Below are 15,825 nucleotides of genomic sequence, written 5' to 3' on the forward strand. Positions count from 1 at the left end.
CTGAAGTTTTCAGCTGTTGGTAAGTAGCGTTTAGACTAAGTCAAGGACTTTTCAGCTTCTCATGCCCAGCCAGCGAGAAGGCTGGAGGGGCACAAGAAGTTGGAAGGGGACACAGCCAGGACAGCTGACCCAAAACGGCCAAAGGGGTATTCCAGACCAGGTGATGTCATGCCCAGTATATAAACTGGGAGGAGTTGGCCAGGGGGGGAGGATCACTGCTTGGGAATTTACTGGGCATTAGTCAACAAGTAGTGAGCAATTGCACTGTGCATCATTTGTTTTGTATATTCTAATTCTTTTACTATTATTATTGTCAAATTATTATTATTATCAGTACAATCATTATTATTTTCCTCCTTTCTGTCCTATTAAACTGTCTTTATCTCAACTCATGAGTTTTACTTTTTTTTTTTCTGATTCTCTCCGCCATCCTACTGGGTGAGGGGGGAGTGAATGAGCAACTGCATGGGGCTTAGTTGCTGACTGGCGTTAAACCATGACAGTATGACATTAAATTGGTTATTATGAGAACTTTGCAGTGAATTTTAGACACTTCATGTTTGATGCTATTTATTTGTAAAATCAGTTTGATAATGCCTGTTCCTGCTCACATATCTATGACGGAGCACTTTTAACTATGGTATCTTCAAATACTGAGGAGGAGTATAGATTTGTCAGAAAAAGGAAGACTTAAGAAGGAGGACAATACTGAAACAGACTGACCTTTTTAGTCTTTTAGCTCAACAACTGTGCAATGCTTAACACAGAATTAATCTTCCAACTGAAAGTAGTCCTAACCGTCATGATCTCAGGGTTTTCAGCATTTGCTACTCCTTAAAATAATTTAATTTCCTAATAGGCATTGAGGTGAATGTGTCAATTCTCCTATGTTTGCCAGGTATTCTCCTTTCTAGGGATATGACTAGTTTCTAAGAGTATCTGCAAGAGTGGCCAGTCATACACCATGTAATAAAAAATAGAATGGCAAAGTGGTTACAGGAAGGATATAAACTAGCAATACAAATGAAAAATGAGAAAGTAGAGAGTACTGACAGGAGTAATCATCAAGAGTGCGTGCATGGATGGTTCAAAGTATATGGAGGTCATGTTGGCTTAATATTTTATTACCTGACTTGAAAGAGGAAGATGGTTTCATTGATGAAACTATGATTTCTTCCTGCCTGTTACTGAATTAAAAGTTGTTTTGCTGGAATAAATTTAAATTACATATTATAAGTCAGAGGGCCATAACTTATAATCTAAAACAGGCAATAGTTGATTGCCAGCTACAATACTAACTACATATTTACTTCTGCAGAATTATGTCTCTTTACAGGCGTACATACCGTGCTTTACGCCATGAAAATCCTCTGCCCTGCTGATGTCTTTAGAGCTGAACTGTGTCATCTGTCTTTGTTCAGAGCAGGTGGACACAGCTTGTCTCCACATGGGAGACAATGATTCTTCTAAACCACGCACAAAACTGTATACATCCACTTTGGCAAAAAATTTTCCCCTAAAAATAATCTCTGGAGCCCACCAGGGCGGGAAGAGGAGTCACTTGGTTAGCAAGTCTGTGCATTATTCCCTGAGATTCAAAATAACTTCATTTGCTAATTGAGACTCTTCAGTTAGGTTACTGCTTGGTAATGATAATGGAAAATAAAAACTAATCTACAATCCCTCCTATGAAATTTATCACTGCCTTTTTAGAAACCACCAATACTCAATTCCTTTAAAGGCTGAAGCAACACTCAAATCTTCTGTAGCTTTGAGGCAAGTATTGTGTTTGACCTTAGGAGAAGCACTTCAAGGACAGCATAAGGTTTTTCCTAGCAATCTTGGTGTATTTCAGATCTAAGGTGAAGGGAACAACCCTTAAGGATATAGCAGCAGGCACCTGCACACCTACCGAGGTCCTGCCATCTCTGCAAAGGTGAGCGATTAATAGCAATTACGCGTCTCACACCTAAAGAATGAAAAACACCAGCTCATTTTCAGTAGGTCATCAAACATTCAAGAGCAGATATTAAACTTCACTCATCTCCGAGGCAGAACGGATCCAGAATTAGAAAGCTACTGGCAGCAGGTGCTTTTGCCACCTGGTGAAAGGAAACACAGCGGGACTTTTGGGTGCAGGGACCCCCGGGAACCTGGCACCCCTGCATACAGCTGTGCTCCAGAGCTGGGCCACAGCCGTTGCCTAAGCACAGCGGCACAGCGACAAGCAGGGGCGATGGAGCACAACCTGCTCCCTGCTAGTGAGTCCTTCCTTTGCCTACCATGTGTAAGGGACTGATACGGTTCTATTATGCTTCACAGCTCCCCAAACATAAATCCTCCCTGGGGTTCTGGGGAGGAAAAGGAGGCAGCTAAAATGAATGGAATGATTGCATGATAATGAAATATGCAACGCCAGAGGTACCTTGGAAAGATAGGAAGCACTTTGATGCTTTTTTTCTGAAGATGAAAGAAACAGAAGTTCAATATAACCAATAATTTAGTGTAAATTACTTTCCAATTGTTTTAGTTTCACTCAGGTCAACATGTCAGTTATTTTCCTCCCCTTCCTGTTGGATGTTTCAGCTATTTTCAGAAGATAAAAGATGTTTCACTCCAAAGAAATAGAAAAGCTATTATTATTATTATTATTTTGAACAGCAGATAAGAGAAGTCCATGAAAATAATTCCAGAGCCAGATTACCTTGAAATCTGTGTGACAGAAGTCATGAAATGACTTTATCAGAAAGTCTTCATAAATCACAGCGTCTGTCCACTGCTAGACTGAGAAAAAACAGAGATAACAATTAACATTTTAAGAAGTTGTCTGTTTCCTCCTTACAGTTTAAGGAGTTCTGGCGAAGCACATTGTGAGGACGAGGATTTTAGTTTCGGTTATAATCTGGATTTTTGCAGTGCTGCTTTTCAGTTAGAGATTGTGTAAATTATTGCTTAGGACTCTGTACAAATACAAGATTGTTCTGTCAATCCTTCTTTAAGGATTGTTGCTATTTTTTTGCTGTGTCTGGTAAAGCTGCAAAAAGATAAAACTTATCATGAGGAAGAAATTTAAAAAGAAAACCTCCACAAGTTAAATAGCTGTAAATTTGGAAAGTGACAATTTAATGAAAAATAGGATGCTTTTCAGTTTATATTTAGAGACTGTAACAATACTTGTGCACAAATTTTAGAGAAGATACGGGTACATAAAGGGTGAATTTTTGGCTTTGTAGTTTGAAAGATGCAATTTCCAATGATTTAAAGACTTCCTCCATGAGGTAACGCAGAAAGATGTAATTAACCACTAAGAAAAATCGTGTATGTATGAATTTCTTTTAAAACAAATAAACATCTATTAATACTTCATGCAAATAAAATGAGACATATCAGAAAGCAACCAGGAAATATTTCTGTCTGGTGTTTTGGCAGCCTTCAAAATATTCTGTTACTTGTTTTTCTGAAAACTTTTCTGATGTTAAAGTTCACCTTTTGAGGATGTGATACAGCTAGAGAGAAGCTGTTGGACGCTGCCTATCAGAAGGAATTGTTACTTTTCTGAGTGGAAGTGACAGTCATGTCATTTGAATTCCCAAAGAAAATGTGCCGACACTTGGGAAGAAACTGGCCAGATGTGGCAAAAGGGCCCCAGGCGAAGGGCACAGTGACTGAGGTCTGGACAACACGCGGGTTCCAGTCATCAACTGGTCTGAGACGTGTCTTCAGAAGGAGTTCAGCTGCATTTAGAAGCATCAGGGCAAGAAAAGTGCGAAGAAGGGTGGTCCCTGTTGGCTGGGGCGCTGCAGGTGGGACGCTGGGAAGCACCTGAAGAGGCAGGTGTGGGTGCCTGTGAGGGTGGTAGCGGGAGTGAGGAGGAAGGATTTGTAATGCTAAACAGAATTGTGTGCGACGGAAAATGAAGGTGCTGTATTGCATTGCATGTAGGTTAATGCGAGGGGATAGGGAAGCGCAATGTGAAGAAACAGCCTCTACAAGTAAGCTGCAGACCCAGTAGAGATCAGGTATTGGCAGAAACAGGCAGTGACTGAAATGCCTCTTTGGAGATGAATAAAACCACGTCTTACTTCAAAAAAGATGTACTGGACACCGTTTAATGGTGTAGATCGCTGGATGTGTTTCTTATCAGTGCAATATAACAGACTGTTATGGGACAATTGTCTACACACAAAAAAAGAAGACAAAGAGTATATATTCCCTTAAGGGTTATAAAATGAGGAGCATAGTGAAGAGGCTGAGTACTTATTTTCCAACAGGGCAGTAAATTTGAGTCAATGGACTCTACTGACTATTATTTTTTTTTATAGATGTAATAAACTCTTCTACTGTAAATTCTGCTTATGGACTTCTTTAAGGATACCAAACACCAAATACTGAAAATGGAAGTAGGCACGAGACCACCTACGTCTAGTTTTCAGGATGTAGGTAAAAAATAAATATATATACATGTAGAAAACAAATTATTAAGAAGAAAATAATGCTTTTTTTCTCACAGCAAACGAGATAGCATGCAGAGTGGTTTCCGTAACAACTGCAACATGTAAACACCTCTCAGCTGATAACTGAAAAGCAATGGTCCCCCCCCTCCACTCTGTGGTGGGCATAAGCTGAGTCTATTAGTTTAAACTGAAGATTGAACATGTCAAGTGGGTATTTCAGGAAGAAAAGAAAAAACTGGACTTGGCAGAGAAATGGTGAACTTAAAGCTGAGTCCCTGTCATGTATGCAGTAGTGCAGCAAGAAGCCAGGCCTCTGAATTTCAGGTGAACGAACTGCAAAATCAGGGAATGATTTAGTAACGTTTACTTCATTTGGGTGTATTCTCTAGAGCAATTAGAAGTGTTTTAACTTGAGAATAGCATTAAATCATGATAAAGTTCTAGCCAGAAATGGATCTATATTTAGTTCCCAAATGAAAAATTGCATCAGAAAACAGGCAAGGAGATGGAGTTTCCTGACTGAACTTGTCCCATGCCTGCCAGTAGGTAGCATGAACTGGAGACAGAGAGGCTCCTGACAGTGAACTCACCCAACCTTCCTGCTCAGCTCTGAAAGACAGAAACCAGGTAAACTTTCTGAGTTTCAGAGAATAACTGAGGAAGAAAAAGACGGGATAAATGCTGATAGCTGCTATTGCGAAGATGGCAGCGAAATTTCCCTAGCATTTGTTTTCAGAACATTGTAAAAAGCTGGTGGAAACTAAACTCATACAGAACCAGAAGCTTTAGGCATTACTTGGGGAACTTGGAAGAAGAGGGTATAACTACGTTTCATGAATATGCACTCAGGAATACTCACTTCAGTACTGGCCATAAATCACAGCTAAAATGTTGGAACCATAAATGAGGATTTTGGCAGCAGCCAGGCTTAAGACTTTGGCCTTGATTTTAGCATTGGAAGTGGCACATTTTCTGTCAGCCATCAGAAAAAAAACAGTCCAGTGAACTTGTACTGTTCTGCTTGCATCTCTCTAAAAAACCATAAGGACAGTGCAGTTCTGTCCCTGCAGTATCTTTTCCTAATGATCTTCCTGTGACAGCTAAGGAAGACTTGGGAGACAAGGAAAAGCTTCATTACAGGTAAGCTACTTCACGCACTTTTGAGGCAGAAAAAAAACAAAGACCAAATTAAGCTTTACTAGCACATGAAACTCAAGGTAACTCTGAGAATGACTGCAGGAATTCAAGTAATAATAACAAAAAGTTTGCTAGAAAGGCAGCTAACAGGGTTCTATGTGTAGCGGCAAGGTGCAGTAATGAAAGCGTGGAAAACTAAAAGTTATTTCCTTGGGCCAGATGGCCAAAAAATGGAAGTGTTGGGTATGACTTATGTAGGACTTATGCCAGAAACAACACCTCTCATCCATGGCAATGTGCTAAAGAGCCCTAGAAAAAACAGCAATTTGGTTATGCAGAGCAAAAAAAAAAAAAAAAGAAAAGACTCAAATGTATTTAATTGTGGCTGAGGTCTATTCCCCATAGCCAGAAGTAGTGCATGTAAAAGCAATCTCTGCTATGAAAGCATCTAAAACCTGGTGAAGTGTACTTGTTACATACTGGTTGCAAGTCTGTATAAACTTGGAGATCTACTGTCTATCACCCAACGTTGTATGAGCTGGGAGAGTGTTTTGGGAAAACATTGGCAGGAGCTCTGGTCAAACCTGAGACAAGACATTGTAATGAAAATAACCTGTTTCCATGTAAATTTGCTCTGCAGACAGTGCCAGTGGTATTGCTTTTAAAATGCCAGCTGTAAAGTAGATTTAATTACTAAGACCTGGGTTACCAAGAGTGCTGGAGCACAAACAAGTAGCAAATAAAATCTCTGAAAAAAATCATAATATACATTCAATAAGAATTTCTGCATAAAGCAGGCAGTGCTGGTATACCATTACAGAGGAAGAATAGAGTGGAGAAAATCGGTGTTAAAAGCACATAGTGTTACTTGTAATCTATTTAGCAGAGATCAAAGGGGAAGATAATGAAGAGTTGTGTTGATCAATTGCAATCAGATAGAGATTTGCAGAGGTTACAAGATGAGGCTTTTATGGCTGATAAGAGCAGTTACAGCTTTTGTTCACTTAAGGAGGAGGAAGAAAAGGTGGTATCAGAAAATGATCAACAAGAAGAAAAAAACAAACCACTTCTTCTGGGAATTGTTTTCATAGTTGCATTAAAGAATCAGAAAAAAAGCCCTAAAACTCACTTCATCATGAATAACAGCAGCCAAAGAGAATTTTCCAACTTACATTAAAGCTACACTTTTACTGCAGCTTGTGATTTGTTCTTTTTTCAGCCTAGTTTCCCATTCTCTGTGTCTGCAAGCACGCATATCTGTTGTCTGTAATAAATGCTGAATTCTTTTGCCAGTTTAAATCAGATTTGCCAAGGGAATACAAGTTTCATATGTGGTGCATTCCTATGACAGAGTGAAAACAAGCAGCCAGCTATGAATGTATTAAGATGTCCTGTGGAAAAGACTGCAGTCTGAGCTCACTGCTTTTTAGTTAGCCCTGAATCTACATTGGTGTTTGTGCAAGAGTCACAAAGTCAATTAAACTGGACTGCCTTGATTGCTGCCTACTGAACTACCCGAGGGAAGATATTGTTTGGACTGGGGAATATGCATTGGGGAACAAGCCATACTGCCCTTTTTAAGGTGTATATATTGGCTTACTCTTGCTTGCAAGCTCGAGGGCTCCAAGGAAGCATGAGATCGAGGCTGTTTTCCCATGTTTAGCTTTAGATTTAAGCTTCTTGCACCAAAGTGGGTTACATTCTGTTAGTACTGGCTTAGTCTGTAAAGCTCTTATGATCTGGTTTCTGCAGAGTTTAATAGTAGCATTTACTGTTTAATCTCCTAGCCACATTCAGAGACATTAGTATTTCCTCTTTGTTGGCAGTTTTCCATTTTGTAAAGTGACATACGCCACTGAAAGTACATAATATATACCTTGTCTATGGAGTCCCCTTCAAATATACCAGGCATAGTATTCAGGTACATAAAGCACCCTTTTCCCTCCTTGTTCTCCACTTACAGGTTCAAATAGAAATATTTAACCTTTAAAAAAATTATTGTAATCTTGCACTATATAAACACTACACTCGAAGCCATCCTTTCTTTCCAAATACTAAGGCCTCATATCAGCAGAGTTTTATAGCTGGAATCTATGCAGAAGAGCAAATGGTGACATCATGTTCATCTTGTGTACTTAATGGCAGGATCTGTGTACTGTTATTCCCTTGACTGAGGTGTCTTAGTCCTCAGCTAAACCATATCATTTGTCCTTCCCCAGGGAAGCAGAAGTTCAAAAGTTCTCTCCATTTGCATCAGATATCACAAGGATTTTTTTACCACCAGGTTTGATGTAAAGCCCTTTGCTACTTTCTCCAGATTTCAGACAAATCTGTTGCTTTCTAGCTCAAGGCATCATAACTTCCTCAAATTACTTTCTTCAGCTTTCTTGTTTTCCTAATCTTTTAGACTTTTCCAGGTATTTTGCTGAAAAGAACAATTGTAAGCCTTCTACCTTCCAATTAGGAATGGCCAAATATATTACAATTTTTTTTAAAGGTCAGATATGTGAACATTTTAGTGAAGAAATTATCCTACTTTCAATAAGCTGGCCAAGGGATAACTGAATTCTGACTGTAACTGAGAAAGAGAGACATTCTCAAAAATGTTTTCATTTTCCACTTGCATTTATCTCCAGTACCTTGTATCTCTCCGTGGCTCTCCCTGCCCCTTTTCCTATCATGCGCCGCTGAACCAAATACAATTTCCAAGAGTTAGGTTTGGGCTATAGGACCAGTGAAAGACACTAGCTCCCTCTGAAAGGGTCAATTTATCATCTAGTAAAGGACCATCCACTACAAATGGAACTATACATTTTCTGTGAAGATATTGTTACCATACAGGAAAAACTATATGTACTTGACAGTACGACTTTATTGATATCCCTCCAAAACATGCTGTTGTGGCCTTTTATTTTTAAACCCATATGATTTAAACTGCTTTGAGGAACCCATAAAAACTTCAGGGTTTTGTTCAGTTAAGTTCCCCCAAATGTTTATTCAACACTCGGGTCCTCAGCGTTACCATCAGACTACACTATAAAAAGCTTTCATGTGCAGTGACATGTGCAGTTCACCCTGGCTGCATCCAAATTAGAAACACCACAGTAAGAGATTACTTACTTATTTACTTCCTTTTCCCCCTGTTGTATTTCAAACAGCATTCAGACATGAAAAGACATTTAAAAATGAAATCCAATAAAAACTAATGAGCTAACACTTCTACATCCCTCCAAGGGTCCAGTTTTGTTTGAGCTCAGGGGAAAGGTTTCTATTTAAGACTGAAATGACACCTTTTTCCCTATCCGTGAGTGAATCAAGACTGAGTCAGTAGACAGACTAGCTATATCCCCTCAGTCTAGACCCAGTTAAGGTATATCCTGATGAGAACCTTCTTCCCTTAAAGTCCGAAGTCAGCAGACAGCAGGCTGCTAGGTGGATGGCCTGTCTTGAACTATTCTCCTAGATTTCATAACCCCTTTCTATCATCAGATCAAAATGGGGAACTCTGGTGTTTCAGAGGTTGGTGTTTTGTAGAAAGCCTGCAGGTGTGTCTCTGAGATGAGAGGCTGTGGCTGTGACAGTTTCAAATCTGTGATGGGTGTGGATATTGAGACTGTGTTAAGGGAACACAGTAAGTAGAACATAGTTTTCACTATCATCATTTCAGCTGCCCTTTTTTTTTTTTTATTCCCCACTAGTATTAAACAGACAAACAAAATGCAAGAACAAAACCCAACTAAATATTCTGAGAGGAGCAGCAGAGGCAGAACACTTCAAGCCATATTTGGGGAACTTATCTACATTCCCCAATGGCATCTGATAGGAGAAAAGGGACATAAAACCTCAAAAATTAGAAAAGCACTAAAAGTACCTGCTGAATTATAAACTCCTAAGAAACCATAAGATACTATAGTACTATTCACTGCTATTCCAATTTGAAAGAAAAGATCAGAAGATATTGTGAGTGTTCAAACCGGCGTGGGAGTATACCACTAACATTTTTCTTGAGAAGACTTAGTATATACATTTGGTCCTGGCTTTTTTGTTTGAGGTTTTTTGTTTTGCGTATGGTTCTTTTTGGGGAGGCTGCAGGGGGGATGCATTGTTTGATGTTTTTTCATACTTGGGAATATTGCCTTTAATATACCGTTCACAGAAAACTCTTAATCCTTTAAGGAACTTCTCTGCTTTTCCCTTGTATCTGAGCAAATTTCAGCTGCTCAGTAGAAAGACTTGGAATGGATCATTCATGTCTGCTTTTTCAGGTTTTTATTCCTAGATGAATGTCAAATTTTAGGGAACAGAATGGCAATGACAGCATAGAGAAATAGTGATTGATGAACGGTTATTACAACAAGATGTTATTACATTAACATTATGCTACATTCTTGATGAAAGTTACATTGTAGAGATGGTTTTCTCCAGATGAATGGAAAAGAAATATAATGAGATCATATGTATCGTGAAAATGACTAAATGGGCCTGTTATTCACAAAAAGCAGTTGCTCAAGCATATATTAACTTCCCTAATTATTTAACAAAACCTTTACAAATGCAAATATTCACAAGCTTTAAATAATTTTTGCAATTAATATTGCTTTGACAGCGAGACGAACAGAATAAAACTGAATATTTGCTTTTTCTATCTGTAGTTTTCAGGACATTTATCCTCATGATTTCTGAGTGCAGTTAAGAATTGCAAATTTCTGCTTTGGTAATAGGCTCTGATCTTTTGTCACCTATATCTACAGCTTAAAATTCTTGATTCTTACAGATAGCAGCTAACTGTGGCAGCAGAGAGCTCAGTATGGTTACACAGAAGCTCCATTTCTTGCTTACTTTTTTATGACTCTGCTGAACTCAATACTGCTATGAAAACACTACAGGCAATACCCACATCAGTGGAATTCTTGCTCATTTATATCTATGCAAACCTCAGTCAGAGCAGTGGCTGTAGTGTGGTGTTATCCTGAAAGGATGGCTCTGTTAACACTGATTTCCTCCTGAATGATAATTGTTTTGCTCCTTTGTTTTGAATTATTAAGAGAAAACTTCCTCCAGTATTTGAAGCCTTACAGTGTATTTTGAGGACAGGTTGTTCTTTTGTCTAAAGACCCACAAGTCACAAAAGCAGTACTACATTAATCTTCTGCAAACCACAGGATTGTAGATATTTACTAGTATTCCCATTTTTCAGTGATTATACAGTAGATGTGGAGAATAAACATTTTTTCTGCTGTATTAAGACACTGTGAGATTTTTGGTGCCATGCTCCCTACTTCTTTACTCCATCTCTACTTTTTATATAACATCTGTTCTTATTACTTATCTACTTCTGCAGATCACATCACATTAAACCAAATATTGCATTCACCTTTCACAAACCTAAACAAGCTATAAGAATTCAGGCTAAGAAGAAGAACAGTACTTAAACCCCATATCCACTCTTTATCGTTTATTTCTCTCTCTTTTACTGAGTGTTACCTTCACCTAGGTAGTTCAATAAGAAAGGAGATGAAAGCCTGAGAGTCTGGAATAAGATTTTTGGTTTGGAGTTCACTGACCATTTTTGAGTAAATGAGATGGAGCACTACACCTTTACAGTCCTGCACCTTGGCTGCAGGCAGTGGTGGTGTTCTGCCTGCCCCGTTCTAGTTTTTTAGTGCTTTATAGTGAGGGCTGTTTCCTTTGAATAAAGTTCTTGCATCACACGAGCCACAAACTTGTCACATGCCTAGACCAACCCTAATCTTACATGACACGTTACCATTAATCCTGTGTAATACATATTATCAATCTCAAATATTCAACATCACTCAAACTTACTGAAAAGAGAACAATTGGAATACATTGATTTATGATCCATGACAAAAAAATTTGAAATCTGAAGCAGCTCAATGTGTAATTTTTCCAAATGACTGTTACTCTTAGAGTAGAATAAATTATATCTGAAAGGGAATTCTGAGCCCAGTCTCAGAATTGATACCAGTCTTGCAGACATCAAAATATCTTGTAAATTTTAATCTCAGACACGAAAAAGAAAGTAAAGATCAACTAACAGACCCATGAACTGATGACACTGGTACAAAGAAGGAAATAAAAAGAAATGCATTGTGTATTCTTTGTTTATCAAAAGCTTCCAGCAGATAAAAAAGAAAACTGATTTTTCAGAGAGAGTGGTAGAAAAAAGTATTTTTCAAGATTCTAAGAAGACAACCAATGATAAGTGTAAAAAAAAAAAAAAAAAAAAAAAAAAGGCAGTAACATCCTTTGGAGTGTCCTTTCCATTTAAGATACACTGAACTGCTGTAGGAAAATCTATTACAGCTGGTTAATGCAGTGTACTCCTTAGTACTGTGAGCCAGTCTGTAACTGGCCAGCACGTGAACTACAGTACCTTCAACATAAAGGTTACATTCACAAAAGAGCTTATATCCGCATTAGAACGTACCGTGACTCAAAAGGAGCAGATCTGAAAGGTGAAACCGCCGGTGCTGAGGATGCAGTGAACACACTACACGTGATTTTTGTGGGGGAGCCTCACACGCTGGGCTCCAGTTTGGTCCCATGGCCTTGACTCGTTGCACTCTTAACCTGTGGCCCATTAACAGCTGATGAGCATCCTCCAGTTCAGTTTCATCTGAAAAGAATGAGTTCATCTCATGAGTTCATGGGTTCATCTAAAGAGAAACCACGCCATGCACTCCAAACCCCTGTGACAGGAATGAAAGCACAGAACATCAGGATGACCAGGAGAAGAAATTCAAAAGCACTCACAGTTGATCTGAACTAAAATTCTAACGTAGCCCCCTGCCCCTGGCTTTACCTTACACCTGCCACCTTCCAAAGAAAGACTAAACAGAAACCAAGTTTATTTGGTAAATGTGCTTCAGTTATGCCATAATCTTTGAAAAAATCTTTGGGAGGATACTGAAGATATTGAACCTGGAATAAAATATCATATAGTTTATAAAGAACAATTCATAGTGGTACAGTGTTTAAAGTGCACTTCTTTCTGAAAAATAAATTATTTAATTAGTATAGTGAGATTTCATATATTTTGGGGTCAAATCTCTTCAGATTACAGAAGCAGCTCTGCCTGCCCGGACATCTGGATACCAGATCTACAAATGTGGCTGAGACTTGTCTTCCTTAGATATCATCATGACTAATAAAAGCAATGTAGTCCAAACTAATCTGTAGATAGTATTCTGCACTTTGGTTTCCTTTAAACTATATCCCCAGTGACAACTGGTGCAACCCATCAAGAACAGAGAGATTGAAGTTACAGGTGAGAATTTAGCAGGCAATTATTTGATGATGTGCATGAAGGATTCAAGGCTCATTTGCTTCAGCACAGCTGCTCCTACTCTGTGAGGCTGCACTTCATTTTGTCACTGGAGTCAGTAAATCCATACCAAAACCAAGTCTAAAATTACTTTCAGACCAGAACTTCTTTAACTCCCATTTCTTGACTTCCACCTTGTATTTTTATCCTGTCCTTACTAGCCCTGTATTTTACCTACTTGTCTATAATTTTTCAGTTTCTCAGCAGCTTTATGAAGGCAAAACAAACATACATTCTTTCCAAAGCTGAACCTTTGGTCTCATTTAGTCTAGAAAGTTCATCATAAAACCTGTATTACCAAATATGTATATGCATTTTTAATCTGCTAATGCAAACATAAGCTTCAATAATAAATTGTTTATGTAATGTAGAAGTTATTTTCTACATTGTCTTATGTAATTTGCCAAAAGTTTGATTATCTTTTTTTCACAAGTGTAACTTTGAACTTCCTAATGTACAATCAGTTTATCTATAAATAGCTTGAGTATACTACAATATCATAGGGAAGAACACATTGATGAAAGCTGGTTATTGAAAAGAAAAAAAATAATTAGAAATTTAAATTTTCAGAACTTCTTTTTTTTCCTCCAAAAAAATTTTAGAGAAAGAAGTGATGTGTTTCTTTGATATTTTTCCGTAGAGTAAGTATTGTATAACATACAAAGTTATCTATGATAGTTTTAAGGATGGTGGATAGGGAAGAATTAAATTATGAAATGAAAATTAAATTATGGGACATCTTCCATTACTACAGAAATATTCCCAACAATGCTATTTATACAAAGTATGTCCTTCCTGATAATCACATCATAAACAAGACAGCTACTTATTGCCTTTTTTATTAACTTAATTTATTATTGCAGACTCACAGACAACAGGCTATTTAGATGTGCAAGTAAGACAGTAGAGTTACAGATATATATTGTCTAAAACAAATTCTTGAAGAATTTCAGAATATCATTGTCCATTACTGCTAATTGGTACATCCTGCAATGGTACAATGAAACCAGAGTAGATATTTTTTAGCTCCAAATTAAACCAGATCTTTTTATGTCAAATCCTTAGAAGCCCAGAATTAGCACACCAAGAATTTTAAAGAAAATGGCAATCATCTCTTCTGCTATTGAGCACAGCTCTCCATAGTCTGTATCCTTAATAGACAGAGGCTGATTGTGCCCTCAGGATAGGGAAATAATGAAGTCACAGACTCTCTCTGTGGAGCAGTGAGCCCCAAGGATATGTGGTATAGATCTTCCCATTGATTTGTCACAAAGGTTTTTTAACTTCAGTGATCTTATTAAAGATGGGATTTTCAAAGAAGATGGGTTGGACTAGCTACCTGAATCTCACTGTGATTCATTGGACCTTGCTTCCCTGATTCCTTTGAAAAATCCCATACCACAATAAAGTTATATAACTTAAACCACCTTTGTAGTTTACACAGCTTTTATTAATTCTTCTGACATGATTAATGATGAAGAATGAGAAACAGTTAAGTAAAATAATTAAAAACTCAAATTATGTGTTGTATATTACTCTGGTGTTCATGAGTCAGGAATTTTTAATGAATATATGTCATGCAGATGGACATCAGGCAAAAAAAAAATGCATCCAGTTTTTGAGCATCCATAGATGTGTTTCTATTTGTGTCATGGGTTCTGGCTCACTGCAGTATCAAATAAGCTATTCAGAAAATCCATAGCTACATGTGGATTCAGTGTGGAATCCAGGTATCTCCAGTATCAGTGTGTTCAACACTGAGAGCTGGTTTGGATCTGTTTTCTAATGTATAGTATTAGTGGGCTAAATTCAATCTGTGTAAAAGGTTAAAAGTTTGGAGATGCCGTATCATAGGGAAATTTCTTATGTCTTCTACCACTTGCTCCTATCCCAAGAGGGTTCTTATGCCAGCTGTATACCAGCTTCCATGAACCCAGGGATGGTTTCTTTCTTGATGCATTCTGTGCTAAGGCTCTGAAACCAGGGATCAGCAACCAGAAGACTGCAAGGGAAAAAGAAGAAAAGATGTGGAAACAAATGAGCTAGAAAGCAGCAATGTCACATAATACCTGGCAAGTCTGATACCTCCCTGTTTGAACAGTGCATATTTTCTAGGCAAGAGAAATACAGCAGATCTAAACTATTCATTCACTATACATCTAATACAAGGATACAGAAAATTGTTAGTGAAACTAGAGAACATGAGGATTATTATATGAATAGCAAAGAAAGCAAGAAACAGGCTAAAGAGAAGACATTTATATTGCATTGAAATAGGAACTACTGTGCTACAAGGAAGTTTTAGTACAATTCTGGATATTTCTGACTTTAATACTTTCATTAGACTTTCATTAGACAACTATTAAAGACTAGAAGTATACTAATGACATTTGTTTAAGGTACAGCACAGTCAGGAAGAATTAGAGGCCTTAATTACAGAAGTAGGCTGAAATTCCATACTGTAACATGAAAACACCTCCATCGAGGAATTAATAATGAAAACTGAGGAGTTACCAGTTAGAAAATACAAAGGTGCTGAAGGACTTGGAAGCACTGGTGGATCAGAACGCAGACCAGAAGGTGACTCTGAATTTGCCATCTCTCTGTAACTCCTGCTGTGCCGTGGGATGGAGAAAAGAAGTATTTCCGTGTCAATCTGGCAGTAGATATCAAGTCAAGATGTAAGTCTTGACATTCATATGAGGCACTGGCAAATTGGATTTTGGAGTTCTGATTCTCCAAACAAAAAAGAAAAAGAAACAAAAAAGATGAATGCATGGCATGGAGTTCAAAGAAAGACTGCTCAACAACTTGGAGGAACTGAAAGCCTTTAAGTTTTAATTAGCTGAGTGAGTAAATTTCTAAAACTGCATGGGCTAAACACGA

This window comes from Accipiter gentilis, chromosome 18, assembly GCF_929443795.1.
Source record: "Accipiter gentilis chromosome 18, bAccGen1.1, whole genome shotgun sequence".
Classification (NCBI taxonomy): Eukaryota; Metazoa; Chordata; class Aves; order Accipitriformes; family Accipitridae; genus Astur; species Astur gentilis.